The sequence below is a fragment of the Lactuca saligna genome, chromosome 8, assembly GCF_052625555.1.
Source record: "Lactuca saligna cultivar CGN05327 chromosome 8, ASM5262555v1, whole genome shotgun sequence".
Lineage (NCBI taxonomy): Eukaryota > Viridiplantae > Streptophyta > Magnoliopsida > Asterales > Asteraceae > Lactuca > Lactuca saligna.
Window position 1 is genome coordinate 207,783,053 of NC_136424.1, and position 14,089 is coordinate 207,797,141.

At 36.8% G+C, this 14,089-nt stretch overlaps 2 pseudogenes; both read right to left on the bottom strand.

Annotated features, from left to right (window-relative positions):
- Nucleotides 1-6,485: 6,485 nt before the first annotated feature.
- On the bottom strand, nt 6,486-8,072 carry LOC145011632 (malonyl-coenzyme A:anthocyanin 3-O-glucoside-6''-O-malonyltransferase pseudogene; annotated as a pseudogene).
- A 773-nt stretch (nt 8,073-8,845) lies between these two features.
- Nucleotides 8,846-10,429, bottom strand: LOC145011837 (malonyl-coenzyme A:anthocyanin 3-O-glucoside-6''-O-malonyltransferase pseudogene; annotated as a pseudogene).
- Between the last annotated feature and the right edge of the window lie 3,660 nt (nt 10,430-14,089).

The following is a 14,089-nucleotide window of genomic DNA, read 5'->3' on the forward strand; positions in this document are numbered from 1 at the left end:
ATAGGGTTGTATGTGCACCATAGGATGTTGTATTATACCAAAACCCAACATATCTTTCATTCGATACTGTCTGAGGTCTGTTATCTCTGTTTTGACCTTACAAGACGTATCCTTCATTTGATGCTGTCTGGGGTCTGAATCCACTGTATTCACAGAATCCACTGTATTCACGGTATTCACTGTGTTCACCGTTCTAAACCTTGCTAGACGTATCCTTCATTTGATATTGTCTACGGTCTGTATTCATTGTTTAGACCCTACTAGTTGTACCCTTCATTTGGTACTTTCTGGGGTTTGTGCCTCCACTTGTTAGATGGAACCAGGCGTGTCGTTTGTTTGATACTTTCCTGGAGTCTATGGTCCTTGCCTTAGTCAGCAGTCCTCACTGCTGAGGCATATGATATTCCCTGATGACGTTGCTTTCCTCAATAATCGAATTCAGTATTTTGGTAATAATAGCAATTTAAGGAAAACTACTTTTTACCCCACATTATTGACCAGTCTTGGTAGAAGGCTGCTTTTATTAAAGAAAATATAGGATTTTCTGGAAAGGACTCTAATACACTGAAATCTCTTAAACTATTACTTTCTTAAGTTAATTGAATGAAATGTCACTAAATGCTTATGAACTCACCAACATTTGTAAAAATGCTAATACTCGCTTTTCAAATAACTTGTATTCTCAGGTTAGCATTAGATAGGTACATCTCTGGAGCTGTTGATGAAGATAACTTAGTACCACGCTGTATTTATGCTATTACTTGTATTACTTTAAAGTGTTGTAATGTAACCTTGTAGAATTATTAATATTAATGCAATGTTTTGTTGTACTTTGATTACTATAATGCATGTGTTGTGATACTTGACATGACGTCATCCACCCCAGAACGTTTCCGCCGTTCCGGTTTTGGGGTGTGACAATTATAGCTTATCAAAAACGTTTTGTAATGGTATAAATCCTCTTTGCATATGATGTAAACCTCTATAATGAGGTAAAAGACATGTAATATAACCAATATGTATTTATATATGATAATACACACATTGCTCAACAAGTTACAAGGTGTAAATGAGTTATCAACAATTTGCTAGTGTTATCTTTTCTGTTCCTGTTCTTGGAATAATTAAAGAAAAATCATATGGAGTCAAAAACTAAATCCGTAAACTCTGAGAGTTTAGAAAATGTGTCTAGTTTATCCATAGATTTTTATTGTGATTTTTAAAAGACTGTAACTAGTGTGAAAACATTCATATTCACTGACTGATCCGAATTCGTAGCTACAGTGATAAACAGTTTTGTAAAAATCACCATAAATAGTAGAAAAATTGTATGGACATGTGTAAGTAGTCATTTTAAAGGTATAAACCTGAACTATTTTCATCTAATACAGTTTTGAAAACTAAAATGTTTAAGTTGCCCAAAACAGTCCGTGAACGAACATTAACTTTTCTGTTGAAAGCTGATGTTTGAGTTTAGTCGTGTTCTTGGCGTTTTAACTTGTATCCCCCCCCTCTTAAAACTTAAGAAAAACATGAAAAGATAGGGGTATGAACTCACCTTGTGTGGTTTCAGTGAATGGATGATGAAGAAAGGAAGTGTTCAACTCAAGAACACCTTAGATGATGCTTGAAGATTCGAAGATCTAACACAAATATGATGATATTTGTGTAACGAGCTCACGATTTGAGTGAAGAAATGCAAGGAAATCAAGTGTTGGAAGAGATTTACTTACCAAAGGTATGTGAAGAGCTCAAGATCAGCTTGAATCTCAAATTCTTGGTGAGAGGAAGTGAGAGAGAATGGGTTTTGCTTTTTGGTGAAAGTGAGTGAAATGGGAGGAGAGATAAGGATCCTTCTAGCATTTGATCAAGATTATGGCTGGAAATGAGTGTAAAAAGGACAATGATTGACTATGTATGGGTGAATAGTGACTGGGAATGGTCATGGAGTGGGTATGGGAGGTAACTTGTGTCCTTGCCCAAAGGATAAGTCAACACTCCACCTAAATATCTTACCCATTATATTTTTAATCTTAGATAATGATTAACCTAAAAATGTGATTAGATTATGGAAATATGGGGTCTTATATGTCAAAATCTAAGTTTGGGTGAAAATCTCGCATTAAAATCATGGAAAACGAGCCTAAAACGCGAAAGTAGTTGAAGACCGGGTAAAAGGTGCGAATCTACAAAGTCAGGGCCGAAGGTTCGGTCTTTGATGCTGAGGACCAAAAGTGGGCTTAACTTGTTATGAGAACCGAGAGGAGGGTTCGGTCTGGGAATGAGATTCTTCGGTCCTATAATGAGAGGCTTCGGGTCTATAACGAGAGGCTTCGGTTCTTCATAGTTTCGCTTCTAATGGCAGTTTCGGTTCTCCTTGGTTCGGTTCTTAAGCTAGTCTCGGTTCTAATGAGAGGCTTCGGTCCAATAATGCTATTTTCGGTCCAAGAGGCTTCTTAGGAGTTTCGCTTCTTAGGGTTTCAGCCCTAAGTAGGTTCGACCCTATAAGGCTGGTTTTCAAGTTTTCTTCCCGTTATGAGTGATTTTTGACCAAGTTAAGGGTCAGGATGACCAGAATGACTATAAAAAATTGAGAGAGATGTTGAGAGAAATTTGGGAGAGATTTCACATACTTGGAGAGATTTCATATACTTAGAGAGATTTGGGAGAGATTTCACATACTTAGAGAGATTTCACATACTTAGAGAGATTTGGGAGAGAATTCACATGCTTGGAATGATTTCACATACTTAGAGAGATTTGGGAGAGATTTCACATGTTTGGAGAGATTTGAGAGAGATTTCACATACTTGGAGAGATTTCACATACTTAGAGAGATTTGGGAGAGATTTCACATGGAGAGAGATAGAGCGAGAGAGATTTAGAGAGGCTTTATTTGCGACTTTTGTGAGTGTTTAACTTCGAAATGCAAGGTTTGTAAGCCCCGTTTTTCCTTGTTATGAGCATTATATGTCCCCGTAGGGTATGAAATAGTGCTTTATTGGATAGTTTCATCACTTACCCCGGTTAGGGTTTAGAATTTCTGAACGTACGAACTTTCCAAGTGATAACTTCTTATTAAAATAGCGAGTTGTACAACTTTAAACATAAGGAAAACCCTAACATACAAGGGTTAGATGAGTTGACTGGTTTGATTCGTTGACTTTATTTGACTTTGACTTGATCAGAAATTGACGATTGTCACAGAAGATACACCAAGAACCAAATAACAAATAGCAGGCATATCAAATAAGAAATAGGAAATCAAAAAACCAAACACCTGTGTTGACTTAAAGTCTAGATGGTCACCACAGTATGTCGGGGCTGAAGACAATCAACCACAGTGTTAAAAAAGAAGAACAACTTAAAGAAAAAAAAACAAACAAATAACTGGTGTACTCAAGACACCAGGATCTCCCACATCTACAACTAAAAAGAAGAAAGAAAGGTACAATAAATTCTCACTATGCAATAGGAAAAACCAGGTTATTGGAATTGACTCCCTGAATCTATTTCCTTCAAGGGTTTATTGGTGATGAAATCCGACCCCAATAGGATTATTTCAGATTTAAAGGGATTGATCGATTATACTACAAAGTTTTAATCTTCAACACAACAGTGCTTAGTCAAGAACCCAATCTCCACCAATCCTACAAGATCAAACCAAAATACTCGTAGTACCAGGATCTCAACACATATTCAAATTTAGGGAAGTAGATAACAAAACCCTAAATCTACAAAAGTTCAATCGTATGAACAAAAAATTTAAACTAGTTAGAAAGAATACCTTTCAACAAATCATCAGATGTGGAAACACCAGATGATGAACAAACGAGAAGCGAAGCATCAGGATCAAGAATCACGAGCCTTACAGCTCTGATACCATGTTGAAAACACACAATCAAACTTTCCCAACATCACCATTTCTTATACCATTTGAAGATTAAGAAACAAATGGTTTTCAAGATACTTACAAATCAAAAATCACTACAAATAACCTAATCTACATTCAGTATTGATCACTCAACCTAATCTATTCAATAACAGAAAATAACAAGAAGAATTATGTAAACTAACAAAGTGTACAAACCCTAAACAAACGGATGAACACTGAGAGAAGATGAAGAACACTATGAGAGAATATCCTAATCGTTTGATCTGAAAACAGTAGAATGATCCATTCTACACTCTCTCTCTTCTTTTATACTTCAGAAACGGGATACAAACTTAACCCGAAGATAATCTGACCCATGCTCAAAACCCGCGTGTCTTATCCTGCAAATTACTCTTACAACCACAAGAATTTACTTTGAACATAAAAAACCCTTTATTAATTTTATATTTCATTTTAAGCCAATAAATATGAGATTGAAAAAACCACATATATTTTCAACAGTTATCAAGACAGGTACATATATCTAATCTAGGATTTCAACCCAACCTACTAACTTTGGGTTAAGTTCAAGTTGGGTTGAAAGGTTGAGTCGATTTTTGTTAGCTCTACAACATACAAACTGCAAGCATCTCAACTACCATTTATTTGACAAGTTTATTACTTGAAAGGTTCATGATATAAACTATGGCAAATTGCAATAAAGTCACTAAGTTTTATCGAAAATTTTGATTAACATCGTGTTTTCTTCCCTACAATTATGTTATTATATTTACAATTTTGTTATAATATCAACTAAATGACTGGTTTTCCTTGTTCTCCCGCTAACCAATTTACCCAGATTGCAATAGAGTCACTAAGTTTACTCAAAATTTCGATTTTAACACCATTTTTTTATAAATTTATTTATAAAAAATATCATTACATTTATAATTTTGTTTCAATGTCCAACATGGATGCACATAGAAAATATGATTAGTGCAAAGACAAAGGTTGTGTTTGGTGTATATTTTTGAGTTTTTTTCAAAATTATTATCTTTGGCAAGACAAAAAGTAACTGATAAACTAGTTTTTTAGAAAGCTACTTTGAGTAGTTTTTTTTTGTAAATTTCCTAAAATTTCCTAAATATACATTTACTTAATTATAGAAAAATATTTTTCTAAATATTGTTTTATATCATTTTATATATTTCAGCTAACTTATGAAACATTTTTACCAAACATTATTTTTTTGTCAGATATCTTATAAGCTAACAATTAGTTTTTTAACTACCAATTAACTTTTTAGTTATAACTAGCTTTTCAACTAATCTGTCAAACATAACCAATAGACAACAAAAACTTAGACCAATACAAATGTTTCATTTAAATAGTAACAAGAGCTAGGGTTCAAGGTAGTAGGCGTAGGGTTAACCGAGAAAAAAAATGAAATGAAAGGTTTTATCTGAACGATTAAAGAATTAGGAACAAATATTAGGGATAATGACTCTTGAGGGTAATTAACTTTTGCGTTTGTACTCATTTGGTCCCTTTCCTTTTTTTTGTGTTCAATATACCATCGAACTTGTTGTTTGTGTTCACCATAACCCTTTTGACCGACTTTTGACCTGTGATAGCCGGTCAAAGTGTTATGGTGAACACAAACAACAAGTTCGATGGTATATTGAGTACAAAAAAAAGGAAAGGGACCAAATGAGAACAAACTCAACAGTTGGTTACCCTCATGAGCCATTTTCCCTTTACTCATTTACAGCAAATCCCACGTCACCTCCTACTGATATCAATGACTTTATGAGATTCATTCTTGCTTGTCTTCAAAACATAACCCACGAAAAAACACTATTCAGACATGTATAACTTTGTAATGCACTTGAATATTTATTAGGGGAATCTTGACCAAGCAGACGCATTTCATGATTACATTTACATTTCCAATCGAATGATTTATCATATCATGGATTCTAGACAAAACTATAAACGAGTGAAATCACAAGTGCTGTGATTTTTGAATTTACTTAGCTTTAAGATCGAATTCATAGGATGAGATATAACATCAATATATACAATATCATGTTGCTTTTGCAGACCACATCACCATAATATACCTTAAGGTAAACGTTTATGTTGATAAATATACCTTTCATACACAATCATATCCTTTTGAAGAGAGGTGTTGACAGCTAACCACAGTAAGCATAACATAGACCAAGTTTTAACGAAGTTACCCCTCTGAAACACTCTTCATATACGTTATAGCCAAAGAAGGTTGCAGTCTTTGATAACTTTGCAACTTTAATTTCATTTAACTTTTCGAGGAAAATGACTCAGAAAGGTAACCAACTATTGAGTTTGTTCTCATTTGGTCCCTTTCCTTTTTTTTTTGTACTTAATATACCATCGAACTTGTTGTTTGTGTTCATCATAACCCTTTGACCGGCTATCACAGGTCAAAAGCCGGTCAAAAGAGTTATGGTAAACACAAACAATAAGTTCAATGATATATTGAATATAAAAAAAAGGACCAAATGAATACAAACGTAAAAGTTAATTACCCTCAAGAGTCATTTTCCCCAAATATTATTTTACTTCACTCTTTAGAAAAATGAGAATTAAGATTGATTAAAACTTAAAAAGCACAAAGAAATGAACAAAGAGAAAAGAGAAAATAGAAAAATAAGAAAAACAAGCAGCAAAGAATATACTGTTACTTCACCTTATTCAATAAAATAAAAGGAAAAGAAAGAAACTAAATTTGATGATATACTAAATGTAATTTTCTAATCCCTCATTAAATATTGGAATAAACACCTCCATCTCAGTACGCGAAAGGCTCACGCCAATTTCCAGATCTTCATTGGAGTCTTTGCTAGCGTTCAACGAAATCGCCACACTATAATCGATAGAAACTGTTTCATACTTTTTGGGCTTTCCCCATCCAAAATCAGCATCATAAAATTTATGCTTTGGTGTTCCAGTAACAGTTATGAATGTTGACATCCCTTCGAAGGAAAAGTTGAACCAAGTCTTGGCATCTTTCATGATTCCATCTTCATCCTTCAACATCTTATATAAACTCTCTCCCAGTAATTTGGCAGCAGTCACAAATCCTTCTTTTCCAGCTAAACTGTTTGATTTTGCCATCGCCCCACATGGTGCTATACAGTTGCCAATGTAATTAGCAGGAATCGGTGGTTCCAGACGTGCCCTACAATCTACGGCAAAGCCAAAAACTTGTAGCTCATCACTGCGTAATTTTGCAAAGCAACTCCAGAAATAAGCACATGCGACTGTAAAAGATGAGACATGTTGTAACGTGGGCAGTTGGGTTAATACGAATTTCTTCATTTGATTGATGATGGGTCTGGTCAACACCAACGTCGTCCGGACATTATCATTCGGTCCAGAAAGGCGTCGAGGCTGATACTTTTCATTAAAAGTGTCGAGTTTTGCTCTCTTTAGATATATTTCGTCTAATTCTGGGTGATTGATTACTCTATCATAGAATGGCAAACTTCCATTAGCGAGAAATAACTCATCTGAACCAGATCTTGCAATCGAAGTCCATGCCTCAAGAAAACGAAACCGAGTGCTTGCATCTCCAAGGCCATGGTGATTGGTTGTTCCAATAGAGAAACCACTATTAGGGAAAAACGTCACTTGAATGGAGAATAACGGGATTGTAACATAATCGATTACTTTTTCAGCTTTTCCAAGGAGAGGTATAAGAGGATAAAACTTATCACAGGCTCTAGGATGATTTCCCACTAGATCGTTGAAATCAAGATTACTCTCTGCAATCGTGACTGAGACAGCGTCACCTTCTATGTAACGAATTTGTGGTTTTCTAGTACCTGTAGGATCTATGATCAAGTTACCAGAAAAAGGAGAAAAATGGAGAAGTGTTTTAGATAACGAGGTTTTTAGAGTGGGAACAATTGTTTCAATAAACTGAGTTTTAGAGAGCTGTGGTAACTCATAGAAGAAAAGATGGTGAAAGGGATGGACGTGCAGCCATGCCAGGTCGAAAAATGACAAGGGCAAGCAGGTCTGAGCTTTGGTGGATGGAGGTGGCGAAACCTGGGACTGTTCTAGCACAGTGATCAAGATGGGAAGAGAAGCCATCTCAAGCGACTCGCTTCGATGTTTGAATCCCAAGATGAGTGAGCCTTATTTATTAAAACATAATTAATCATGTAGATATGCATCTCAAACTTAACGCCTTCGCTAACGGTCAACAAGGGTAGGATAAGGTGGGGTTGGCTAGAAGACAAAGTTTTAACTGTTGATGCATGCAACGCGAGGTTTATTTATTTATAGTTTGCGTGTAGTATATTACCTGGGCCCATGGTATTTGAAATTATTTATAATTTAATAGTTCATCATACATGATTTACTAACGTGGTAGGGACGGAAGATATGGAAAAGAGAAGAGATAGATAGGATTTAAGCATTGCTACTCCATACCTTTTTTTTTTTTTGCTTTGGTTGTTTCTTTTGTAATCGTGCGTTATTAATTCATCCTTTGTTCAAGGCTTCAATCTTCCCTACTTCCACTTTAAGTACATAGATGGCTAGTGATTTTGCTTCAGTAAGGAGATAGTTTTCTTTCTATGTGGAGGTGTATGGCAAAATTGCAATTCAAACCTTTTGGTCAATTAGAAGGGACCGAATCACCTAAAAACCTCGGATCGCGTCCACTTTGGACCAAGTCCATGAGTGTAAAAGCCATATCAAACATGCTCAATTTTGTGGACCCGATCCACCTTTAGACGCTAAATCAAACACCCACTTCGTTACCAAATGGATTGTCTGAGATGTAGTGAACAATATATTTTAATCACTATTTAATGACCATCTGTACCTTTTTGTTTTTAATCGGTTTAGTGACCGACTTATAGTGACGAAAGGGATGACCAAAATTTTGGTCACTAAATCATTTATTGACTACTACTATTATATATGGTGATCACTTCATTTTGTCACGAATTAATATTTTTTTTAGGGTTGTACAATACGACTTAAAATGATACAAATACAAATAAATACACAAATCATTACTTCATCTTATTCCATAAAGAAAAAAAAAGAAGGAAAAGACGATACTAAATGTAATTTTCTAATCCCCCATTAAATATAGGAATAAAGGCCTCCATCTCAGTAGGCGAAAGTCTCACGCCAATTTCCAGATCTTCATTGGAGTCTTTGCTAGCGTACAAAGAAATCTCCACACTATAATCGATCGAAATTGTTTCATACTTTTTGGGCTTTCCCCATCCAAAATCGGTGTCATAAAATTTTAGCCTTGGTGTTCCGGTAACAGTTATGAATGTTGGCATCCCTTTGAAGGGAAAGTCAAACCATGTCTTGGCATCTTTTATGATTCCAACTTTATCATCCGACATCTTAAGTAAACACTCTCCCAGTAATTCTGCAGCAGTCACAAATCCTTCCTTTTCAGTTAAAATTTTTGTTTTTGCCATCGCCCCACATGGTGCTACACAGTTACCAAAGTAAGTAGCTGGAATCGGTGGAACCAGACGTGCCCTACAATCTACGGCAAAGCCAAAAACTTGTAGCTCATCGTTGCGTAATTTTGCAAAGCAACTCCAGAAATAAGCACATGCGACTGTAAAAGACGAGACATGTTGTAACGTGGGCAGTTGGGTTGATACGAATTTCTTCATTTGATTGATGATGGGTCTGGTCAGAACAAAAGTAGCCCTGACATCATCACTCGGTCCAGTAAGACATCGAAGCTGATACTTTTCATCAAAAGTGTCGAGTTTTGCTCTCTTAAGATATATTTCATCTAAGTCTGGGTGATTGATTACTCTATCATAGAATGGCAAACTTCCATTAGCTAGAAATAACTCATCTGAACCAGATCTTGCAATCCAACTCCATGCCTCCAGAAAACAAAACCGAGTGCTTGCATCTCCAAGGCCATGGTGATTGGTTGTTCCAATGGAGAAACCACTATTAGGGAAAAACGTCACTTGAATGGAGAATAACGGGATTGTAACATAATCGATTACTTTTTCAGCTTTTCCAAGGAGAGGTATAAGAGGATAAAACTTATCACAGGCTCGAGGATGATTTCCCACTAGATCGTTGAAATCAAGATTACTCTCTGCAATAGTGACTGAGATAGCGTCACCTTCTATGTAACGAATTTGTGGTTTTCTAGTACCTGTAGGAACTATGATCAAGTTACCAGCAAAAGGTGTAAAATGGAGAAGTGTTTTAGATAACGAGGTTTTTAGAGTGGGAACAATTGTATCAATAAACTGAGTTTTAGAGAGCTGTGGTAACTCATAGAAGAAAAGATGGTGAACGGGATGAAGGTGCAGCCATGGCAGGTCGAAAAATGACAAGGGAAGCCACGTCTCATGTTTGGTGGATGGAGGTGGAGAAACCTCGGTCTGTTCAAGCACAGTCAAGATGGGAAGAGAAGACATCTCAAGCGACTCACTAATTTGATGTTTCAAATTTCAATCCTTAGATGAGTTAGCGTCATTTATAACATAAATTTATCATTTAATCCCTAGATGAGTTAGCGTTATTTATAACATAAATTTATCATGTGGATATGCATCAAACGCCTTCGATCACGATCAACAAGAGTAGGCTAATGTGGGCCTGGCCAGAAGACAAATAATTGTAACAAATGATGCATTCAACACGAGTTTATTTATTAATATAAGACTTGGGCATATGCTGTTTGGTACGATATATTTTTTGTCGACCTTTTAAAATATTTCCTGCCGACATTTTGATTCTCATTTTTTAGAATTTAATAGTTCATTACTTGAACCTCTAACATGCATGGGAGGTTTTAACGGCCTTTAATTAAAAAACTCACCCAGCATAGCAAGAAACTATGAGGGGAGAAATAAGAAGAACAAATTGTTCAAGAACAAACTGAAAATGTAAACAATTACAGTGGGAAGGGACAAACAGCGAAAGCCTCCCACTCACACATCTCTTCACTATTTCTAAATTTAAACCACAAATATACCATTGACATGATTTGGTTCACCACTCCGTTTGGATTTGTGAAGTTCTTCTGAAATATCCTGTTATTTCTTTCTCGCCAAATCGCCTACCATGCGCCATAGCATATAGCAGTCAGTTTCTTCCTCTTTTTTGGACATCTACCCCAGCTTGCAGCAAATTGGATTATTTCTCCTACATTATGAAATTGTATCTAATTGATATGCCACCAATCGAAGATACTTCTGAAAATTGACACCGCAAAAGGACATTTTACCAATAGGTGATCACTATATTCTTCTTCACCAATACAAGCAGTGCAATAAGAATTTTGAATCTCAGTGCCTTGCCATGGGGATTGAACCAATGCAGCCTTCCATACAAAAGTTAGTACCTTTACGGGTATCAGTTTGCACCAACTGATAGGAGACGTATTGACTAGTGGTGCAGTTTTATCTTCATTTTTTTCCACAACAAGTATACCTGATAATCACCGTCTTTGTCCAGCATACAGGTTGTACGATCAGTACCAGCGGTTAGAACAACTGAGGCTATGGTTGATGACAGGCATGCCACTTGATCCGATAAACCCATAAACTCTGGATACGATTTCCATCTCCACCTTGGTACTCCTGATACGATTCTTTTCGAGACCTTGCATGATTTCTACTTTTCAATCGCATACAAACATGCATGGACACAGATTTTTCAGTTTTTCTCCTGCAATCCATGTGTCATGCAAGAATTGAGTGCTATCACCAGATTTCATAATTTGGTTGAATATATCAATGAATCAAAATCCCATATCTTCAATATCTTTCTTAACCCCTACAATGTTGTGCCAGCCTTCTTTGATTTTCTTTTTGATCATGTCATTTATCGGTTTATTTTTCAGATTATGCAGTCCACTGATGGTTTTCGCCCATAATGTATTTGATCCATGCTTGGTACGCCACTACCACTTTATTAGGAGCACCAAATTTAACGCCTTGATGGAGCCTATACCCAGACCTCCTCGATCTTTAAGAGCAATGACTCTTTCGCAAGCCACCCAATGTACAGATCTCTTATCGATACTACTCCCCCATAAAAACTTTCGTCGAATCTTTTCAAGCAAATCAATAATTCCAGCAGGGGCTTTGAATAGGGACATGTAGCAAGTGGGAAGGTTGCCTAGAATAGAATTTATTAATGTGAGCCTTCCTCCAAAAGATAATGCTTTAGATTTCCACCTTGATAGTTTTGCTTGAAATCTATCTACAATAGGCTTCCAGTTCTTAACTAGTTTCATATTTAACTAGTTTCATATTTGCACCCACCGGTACTCCTAGGTAAGTGAGTGGGAGTTTTCCCACTTCATATCCTAGTATCTATTGGAAACCTTTTAATTTCATTATTCTCGGTCAATCGTATATAGCCTTTCCTTTTTATATTCCTTAATTATTGGTCTTTCCTTGATTCAAGGCTCTAACTATTGTATAAGTAAACTTCTTTTTGATAATGAAATCAAGCTTCTGGTATCAATCTCTTTATGGTATCAGAGCGTTCGATCCAGAAACTGAAGAAAAGAAAATCCTAATCAACCTCTATGGCCGGCGACGATGCAACCAAAACCCACAACCAGAATGAGAAGGAGATCATCGATCACAACTCACCTATCTACCTACACGCTTCCGACTACCCAAAACAGATGCACGTGAATGAAGTGCTGACCGACAAGAACTACAACGATTGGGAACAAGAGATGATGAATTTCTTGTTCGCCAAGAACAAAACCGGTTTCGTTGATGGGTCGATCATCTGAGAAATATCTACCTTGGATGCGTTGCGATGCAATGATCAAAGGTTGGCTGACCACGACGATGGAGAAGGAGATTCGTAACAGTGTGAAATATGCAAAAACGGCTACAGAAATTTGGCAAGATTTGAAGGAACGCTTCGGAAAGGAGAGCGCTCCCAAGGCATACGAACTAAAATAGGCGATGAACAACACTCGACAAGATGACACCACCGTGTCAGCCTACTATACTAGACTTCGTGTCTTGTGGGACGAGATGGAGACAATTCTTCCCACTCCTCGATGTTCCTGTAATGGTTGTTCGTGTGGTCTCGCAAAGAAGCTAACCGAACTGAAAGAAAAGGAGAGAACTTACGAGTTCCTTATGGGACTTGATGACCAATTCAGTGTTATAAAGACACAGATATTGGCCATGAAACCTACGCCAAAGCTGAGCACCGTCTATCATCTCGTGGCGGAGGATGAGCAGCAACGAATGATTACCGCTTCCAAGAAACCGGCCAGTGAAATGGCTACTTTCCAAGCAAGCTTTCAAGGAAGGCGAGAACCGGCACGTAACTCACAAGAAAAGGGATGGACAAAAACAGAAAAAGGCACCGTTTCCACCGAGTCTTGCAGCCATTGTGGAAAGAAAGGGCACGATCGTGAAGGGTGTTTCAAAAGAATCGGTTACCCTGAATGGTGGCCAGCCAAAGGAAAAGGAGACAAGCCAAAACCAAAGGCTGCCATGGTGGAAACAAAATCGTGCCCGATACCGGGCATGACGGAAGAACAATATGCTAGTTTCTTGAAACTGTTTGGGGGAAATCATGACGAACCTATTGTCGCTAATATGGCAGGTAGAATAAATACTAATGATGATGATTGGGTTGTGGATACAGGTGCCACCGACCATATAACCCACCAAAGTCACCTCCTTGACAAGTTATTAATAAATAATAATGAAAGGACTGTTAGTATTCCTAATGGAGAATCAATCCCTGTAAAAGGGAAAGGAGATATTACTTTCAAGGGTGGAATCAACATTAAAGGAGTTCTTTTTGTTCCAAATTTTAAGTGCAACCTTTTATCGGTTCGAAAACTCTCAAAAGATCTTTATTGTGCAGTAACTTTTTTCCCTGATTTCTTTGTTATACAGGATCTAAAAACGAGGAACTTGATTGGAGCGGGTGATTGCCATGGTGGTCTCTATTGGATGAGGGGAATAAAGGAAGAAAGAAAGGTGATGGCGGTAACGATCGATGCATGGCACAAACGTCTTGGGCATGCATCCGACATAAAATTATCTCGTGTTAATTTTCTTAAAGAAGTTTCTTCAAGTTTTAGGAACAAAGTTTGTGATTCATGTAATAAGGCCAAACTCACTCGATTACCTTTTCCAATTAGCAGTATTAAAACTACCAATT